We start from the raw sequence: 7,891 nt of genomic DNA, 5'->3' as shown, positions 1-7,891 counted from the left end.
ATTGAGATAGAAATTTAGTTAGATCTTCAGTCTCTTGACCAGAGTATCGAGGTGGAAAGGAGCCGTTGGTCTCTTCAAAAGGGGAAGAGCTGGAGTTGGGGGTGATGGTGTAGTCGGTACAGGCGATTGGAGCTTAAATAAACACGAACGTAGTTTGTCTTGATAATTTTCACAGGCCTCCAATTCCTCCATCTGTTCACTTTCGTTTTCTTCAGAACTCCATTTTATACCCTGTATTTGAAGATCCAATTCTTCAAACGTGCATGTTGTCAGTCAACTTAGACTCAAGTGCTAGCTTATCTGAAGCTTCAAGTAAGATGAACTGATCACGTCGATCAAACTACTCCGTACAGACTTTCTTACAAACTTCCGAGAAGTTATTAATCTCTTCAGTTCAGTCATCTTGACTAATATATAAGTAACAATAGACCACAGTAAAACAATAAAATGCAGTACTAATATAAGCAGAAGTGTATAAACAGTAATCACAAAAGTAACTTAACGTAAATTTTATGCAAATTATCACCTTGGACCCAAACCTACCTCCGGGAAACGCAGCCACCCACTCAACTTCCAGATCCTGTCACGGTCGCCATGTATAAAAATGACTTCTATACAGATTTTAATGATAAGGTAACTTATTAAATTTATAAGTTAATATAGGATATATAAATAAATAAAGTATAAGTTACAATGAATTTAATTGTAATGTATATAATCGAACCACAAAAATAAACTTCTGAATGACAAACAAACACTTGACGTGAACCATAAGGATAGAAAGTGAGTACTTGGGCTGCATCATCCGGAGGCCAATGAAATGAATCCGAAAGTATACAAACACATCTGAAATAGTGAACAAGAGGAATTCTTAAGATTTCATGTATGAACAGAATCGGACGCAACTACCCCAATGAAATAACAGCCCAAAAGTAAACAAGTAAAATGTAAAGTATATTCCTATCCCAGTAAATAAAACGTCAAAATGAGTGTAAAAAACAAACAGAATTCATACAATTAAATAGTAACTTGACTAATGAAATATAATTAAACAAAGTAACTAGAAGTATGAATAAGTATGTAATTCACTTATATGTAAGGTAAGTATAGGTAAGGTACGTATAATTTGGATAAGTATAGATAATAATACAACTTATCACATAAGCATCCATTAAAGCTGCAGGAATAAAAGTAAAGATCTGGACAGTTTTAAAAAACAAAGAAAAATAGCTTTTCTCTCACCTTGTTTTTAGTGTGATTTAGGAGATAGGTAAGCGGGTTCCCCTTTGGCAGGTCCGGGTCCAATGGTAACTGATAGAATTATTCCATATTTGCGTAACACATGACCGTGATGCAATGATAAGATCCATATGTCAGTAAATCACTTCAAAGTTTAATCCACGGTAAGTATGACTGGAATTCTGCTGAAGACTGCTGTTTGTTAAGTTCTTGACAGGTACTGCCGGTTCTTCGTCACTCAGTAAACAAAATAAAACATTTTCCGCATTAAAATTGGTGGTTTGTTTACGGCAATAACCATTTAAAAAGGATTAGACGAGAAAAGCTATTTATTAAAATTACTTGTTAATTTTAAAATTGACTAGTTAAGTAATTACATAGGTAAAGTACTTTAATACTGATGCCGTAGTGATAATGCATATTTTTTTTAATAACTGGTAAAATTAAAGGAATTAAAATACATATTTTTCTACAAAAGGTTTGGATATTGCATAGGAACAAACTATATTTCATTTGTGTAAGAATAAATGGAAATAAGATATTAACCAAAATCATGGGTGTCATTGTGGGGCCCGGGGGCAACTGCCCCCCTCACCCACCCACTCCCCCTGCCCTCCCACCCCTATGCCCAAAGAAGTAACCACATGTTTTCTTTTTAAATGTGAAATCATAAATATATGAAATTTCTTGGAAATACTGCGTTTCTTGATCCTTTTCTGTCTACTAGCTACAAGTGATGATGAGATAACAAACAGTAGTGGGCGTATATAATTTTTGCTGAGATACCTTGCTATTGTGGCTTCAAAAAACACATAAAATTGCTCAAAAAAAAAACAGCTGATTAGGCTCATTTTACTTGCCAAACTGTACTTGCCCCCCTCCCCCACCAACAAAAATCTGAAATGACGCTTCTGACCAAAAGGCCTATAATTATGAAAATTTAGTGATAAAATCATAGTACTAAGTTTCCTAAATTAATCACACACATAGAGCAAGTATGAAATATCCTTAAAACTGTCTGCACTCTTTTAATTTTGATATTTCAACAAAAATCTAAAATTAAACTTTAAATGACATTGTAAAATTGGCTGTCTGAATGTAATATATCACAGTCAAATCAAGTTCGAATTTAATATATCACAGTCAAATCATACACTTGCTGTCTCACTAGGCATACCACTGTGTACTGACAAAATTTGATGGCAAAGGGAAATACTCGTATGCAGTTATAGTATCCTTAAAATTGGGCTATAGAAAAGATACCAAAAAATTTTTGGTTTATTAAATTCTCTGGTTAACATTCACTTGTAATATAGACTATACTAAAAAATGTGAATGCAGAAAATTCCCTCACACAACAATGGACCTGGTATCCTAGAACCTAGGTTAGGATAAGATGTTCCCCTTTAACTGTCCTGATACATTATGCCCATTTCCATGGGTTCCTGCCTTCTTAAAAGCAAATCAAGGAATGGGTTTATTTCGACGATATTGCATCCAAACCTAACTTTCCACTAATCTAACCAATGGTTGTGAATCATGTCCTAACCTGGCAGAGGCCCTTTGACCACTTCAGCCCACCCATGACATTTTATACAGTTTTTGATGACTGGCACTTAACAAGCAAAACTACATACTTTTCCCACCGATTATGTTAGGATTTAAACAATTCATACCTTTCTGTCTCCGTACATTACAGATTACTACTGTAAGGATAAAGCTTTTTCTATATTTTTATTGCATCTCATCATCAAGTCGCACTGTTCCTTTACCCATTCTGCAGAGCACTTTACGTTCTTTCTTTTGATGTAATAGGTATGCCGGGAATCCGTTCCCTCTATGTAATATTATTCATGTATTTACGTACGTGAAGAAACGATTCACAGCGGGAGCCCTGCCCCTTTAGTTTATGTTTGTTCATGTGTCCGTGACAGACACTACCCTTCCATCCACACCCGTCTATGTCAACCCAGTTCATCTGTAATAAATTATCAGTACCCAGCTACGCGTCTTACTCCCTGGACCTCACAACTGGTGACCTCCCAGAGTTGGTGGCACAGCGGTTTAGGCCCAGCCCTTAACGGACTAATTACCTTTAGCAGACTCAATACAGCGCCACAGTATAGGTCTCTGAAAAGCTCCTTTTTGAGGACGACACCGATGCCATAAACGGATGCATCATGGCACAGCTTCCCAGCGTGTTTTGGCATTTTTCGAGGACAGGTCAGCCAACAAAATCAGGCGGCAGCCCAGAAATGTCCATCCAACGTCGAGCCTCCTTTGCCTCAACCGGGAGACGCCAGATACCTCCTCGGTTCTTCCCTCGGTGCCATTGCCGTCCATGCGAGTTCCCAGACAAACCCCCGATGCTGCAATCGCCCCTAAGCCTCGCTTGGTCTGTCCAATGTTGCTGCCACACCTGTGGACCAACTCACCCTTCTGACGCTGTCGCCTGTAGTCCTCCTCTGCCTGCCGACGCTGCTTCCAGTGGGCTTCCTTGACCTGCTGATGCCACTGCCTCACCTGTAGTTTCGTTCTGCCCGCCGGACGCTGCTGCCACGCTGGGGACTTCCTCAGCCCAATCTACGCCACCGCCGTACCTGGGGGTCCCCACAGCCTGTCCCACACCGCCACCACATACAATGCAGCTCCCTCTCCCTCCACAGTCTTTGTTGCCTGCTGTTGATAGTAGAACCTCCAAGGCAACCAGCAGAGGAGGCATCATGTCAGCCAGCAATGCCGAGGAATTGACATTCAACAACACCCAGCAACAAGTGCCACAAGGACACGGGGTCGCTTCCTGCCTCCAAGATATTTTTCATCGAATAATTATTCCATAATCATTGTCTTGGGAGGGAGTATTTGTAAGGACAATGCTTTTTCTATATTTTTATTGCATCTCGTCATTAAGCCACGTTGTTCCTTTACCTATTATGTAGAGCATTTTACCCCCATTCTTTTGATGTATTTATGTTGGGGATCTGTTCCCTCTATGTAATATTATTCATGTATTTTCGTCTGTGAAGAAACATATTCACAGTAGGGGCCCTGTCCCTTTTGTTTATGTGTGTTCGTGCGTGTGTGATGGACACTACCCTTCTGTCCGCACCTGTCTACGTCAACCGAGATCGTCTGTAATTATCAGTACTCAGCTACCTGTCTTACAGCCCAATTCCAGCCAGTCACTGTCTTTATGCTTATGTCTTTTATGTTTATAATATTAACAGTATGTTGTTCAAGTTTTTACATCTATCACCAAGGGAGTGGTACTAAGCCCAATTTGCTGTTTAATGAGTTTAACTGCCTACTTTTCCCACAGATCATATTTAGATTAATACAATTCCAACCTTACTGGCTGATCCATACATTTGTGTCTGCTTTCCCCAAGACTATATAACCAGATTTCCCACTGGGGTGTGCCTAGCCTACTTCTTTTTTTATTATATAAAGGAAACAAGGTGTTATAGGCAATAGCTCTGCAAGCATTGCAAGGAACGTTCCCGCAAATACGACAGCTACTAGGAATTGGGGCATCAAACATATCTCGCCATGCTTAACACTGGCCCCTGGGGGTTAATTACAGTCAACCCACAAAAAATAATGGTAAATTCTTAATAAGCAACCCAAATACTATAGGAAACTGTAATTTCTAAAGAAATGCCCGACACGGAGTTATTACCTAGATATACTAGAAACAAAAACAAATTGAAACTTATTAATTGGCTTATAGCCTAGGCTAGTCCATTACACAACAGCTCTGCATGGATTACCACCTTGAAAATAGATTTTCCCTAGCTATACCTACTTTCAGTGTTGCTGATGAAAGATAGTGGTGTCATTTACTGTTGGTCAATTAATATTAACCTCATATCCATCCGACATGGTAGTAGCTTCTACAAGTTTCCTATGGAAAACTTACCTGAAAACTTATGATCTTTTCGATGTGAAAGCTGTCTCATAATGTAGGGGAAGCAACCGAGTGGACTAGCTGATCCAGTCCTTGGCCTCCTGTTGATCCACCCTCCGAAAAAGTACTTTAACACGTCTTGACACCAGAGATGGGCACCAGTCATGAGTCATTGGTGGTGAGAGCAACACCTCAAGACCTCTACTCTACTTTCAAAGTAAGTATTTTCTGCAAAGTTAGAAATTAGGGTCATATTTTAAGATTAAACGGAGGTTAATGAAAGTCTAGCCATGTGCAATGCAAACATACCTCCATGACGCTTTCAAAATTTTTACTTAAAACACCAAAAATGTAGAAGATTGACGCCATTTCGATGTTAGCAGAATCATTTGTGTCAATAAACTTTCCATTTCATTTGCTAAATCTGCCCACCATAGATACTGGGACACTTTCTTCACAACAATCGTAAACAATGACGCCATGTGCCTCGGATCCAAGGAAACTCGCGATTTTTTGGTAGAAAGAAGCGTGCACTAGATAATCATTTAAATAAATAGTTGAACATCAGTACAAGGTCATGAATTGCATAAATTTTTTACATATTCATGATAATTAATTTGAAAATATTTGTTGTTGAAAAAGTAACTAGATTCCTGACTCAAATATCAACAGTTTTGCTGTGAACAGTAGCTATGGTGTTGTTTGCGCTCTTTATTAGTGTTGCCAATTAGCATGTGTTTACCCTCCAAACTGGGTATAATACATATAAGAGCAATTTTATCATTATTGCATTACTATGACAACTAGAATTCATGGAAACAGTTTGTAAATGCATCAGCACATGTGTGAAGCTCCACTAAATTGGCAAGAATGAAATTTTGCCATTCCTAGCATGCAAGCATTAAAGGTTACATTTATTTCTGGCATACAGTTATTAAAAATAAAAAGTCAAAACAGTAATATTGACTTAAATCAGTGAAAAGCGATAGCAAAAAAAAAAAAAAAAAAAATTTGTTGTCATAAATAATTCACTAATCCGTCATCTGGTCGGCGATGGTTTTCAGCCGCCAGATGTACGACAAGGCTGGAAATTTTTTCCCGCCACGACTTCGCTGTCAACAAAGTTTCAATGTAGTTCAAGTGCAATTTGGAGTGAATTAAGACCAAAATGTGTATAATTACAATCAAATAAGCACTGTGGAGTTTCAGTTGTGACGGCAGTAAGGGTAAAACACCGATTACAAGGTAAAAATGAATTTCAGTTCAAACCATGACCCTGGGAATAAGAAGTTTCATACTTTCACTAATATTGGCAACAAAATGTTGTCTTATTGTGCTGATTACAACTAAAATCTTGAGTAAGATCAATAAACGTTACATATATACGCTAATATTGTTCAAATGAGCGCTGGGAAGGTTGGGAAGGACGTTGGATCAATGCCAGTAACGAAAGGGACCGGAGGCGGATAACACCATATTGGATTTAAAAACTGCATTGAAAACACACTTTACGAAGATCTCACACGCTTATTTTAGTTCGTATGGTGCTTTCATATAAGTTGCCGAAACTTCAATCTTCAATGGCATGCTTAAATATGTAATTGTGTTCTTGTTTCACCAATTAAATATCAAGTGAATAAGGCTGATCCACCTGAGTACGATGGTTCTAAGGTGGTTGTTTCCTCTATGGGGATTTTTGTTTTTGTAGTCTGTAAGTAGTTCGGCCTTGACCCGACGACGGTGACACTCAAAGAATGCATGACAAATGGAACCGCCAGGGCCCTATATCCCCAGTGGCAAGCATGCGCAGAGCAAAAATTCCCGCTTGCCAGAACAAACGTGCTTGTCAAGAATGTTTCAAAATACGGATAAGGCGCAAAGCACCATTCCTCTATGCCAAAACTTAAATTAGGAATGTACAAAAAATGACCACTAAAATTTTTTTTAGTAGTTTTCGTCTCCTCCACCATAAACTCCAGGTTCCCACCTGTGGTCCCCCAAGATTGTTGTTGATTGTAAGGGTTTTCCTTACTTATTCTATGATACTGAAGCATAGATAAAGTGTTACTTTAGCAATTTAAGATGTTTAACACATAGAAACTGGTGTGCCCCTTTCCTATAAATTACCACATAGCAGTATAAAAGGAACTAGGTAGTATACCCACTAACCTCAAGTACTCTAACCCAAACTAACCTTGCAGGCCACGTTACTTAGCCGAGTGATCTGGGCCTGGACACCCGGTGAAGGAAAGTCCGCTCTTTTTTTTTTTTTTTTTTTTTTTGTTTCTTTTACCAAAAGCTTCCCTATAACACTGCCCATGGGCGATACCTTCCCATGATGTCCAAAATACAATGACATACGGTTCTGAGCTTAATCACAGTCGACCACCTAAGAATGACGGTAAATTCTTGATAGATAGGCAAACAAAATGTGGAGCTCTTCCCTAATTCTACCAATTGCAATAGCACGCTGCCGAAATAACAGAGCTTGAGTAATTTTTATGAAACGATGACGTTAACTGGACCAAATTTATTTAGTCCTAGCCTACGAAAGCTAATCATTCCAACTGATCTTTACAGCTACTTACCTATATCAGGTTATTTCAACATTTTTTTCTATATAAACCTAAAAATACGTTTCAATCAACAATTTGCTTAAACTATACCTTAACCAGGATGCAATAAAAGTAGGCTTCAGAGTATATATCAGGGCAAAACGAAAATAGGAACTATGTGAAATTGCTT

The 7,891-nt window shown here is 38.4% G+C and overlaps 1 long non-coding RNA gene across 1 annotated transcript; it reads right to left on the bottom strand.

The window, feature by feature from the left end:
* Positions 1 to 682: 682 nt before the first annotated feature.
* On the bottom strand, positions 683 to 1,311 carry LOC135215563 (uncharacterized). Its single transcript, XR_010314729.1, has 2 exons — positions 1,243 to 1,311; positions 683 to 846 (listed from the first exon to the last, which is right to left on the bottom strand). It is a non-coding gene; the product is annotated as an uncharacterized LOC135215563 (long non-coding RNA).
* Between the last annotated feature and the right edge of the window lie 6,580 nt (positions 1,312 to 7,891).

The sequence above is a fragment of the Macrobrachium nipponense genome, chromosome 5 (assembly GCF_015104395.2).
Source record: "Macrobrachium nipponense isolate FS-2020 chromosome 5, ASM1510439v2, whole genome shotgun sequence".
NCBI classification, from domain to species: Eukaryota; Metazoa; Arthropoda; class Malacostraca; order Decapoda; family Palaemonidae; genus Macrobrachium; species Macrobrachium nipponense.
The sequence above is the reverse complement of the archived record's forward strand: the minus strand, read 5'-3'. Positions and strand labels throughout refer to the sequence as shown.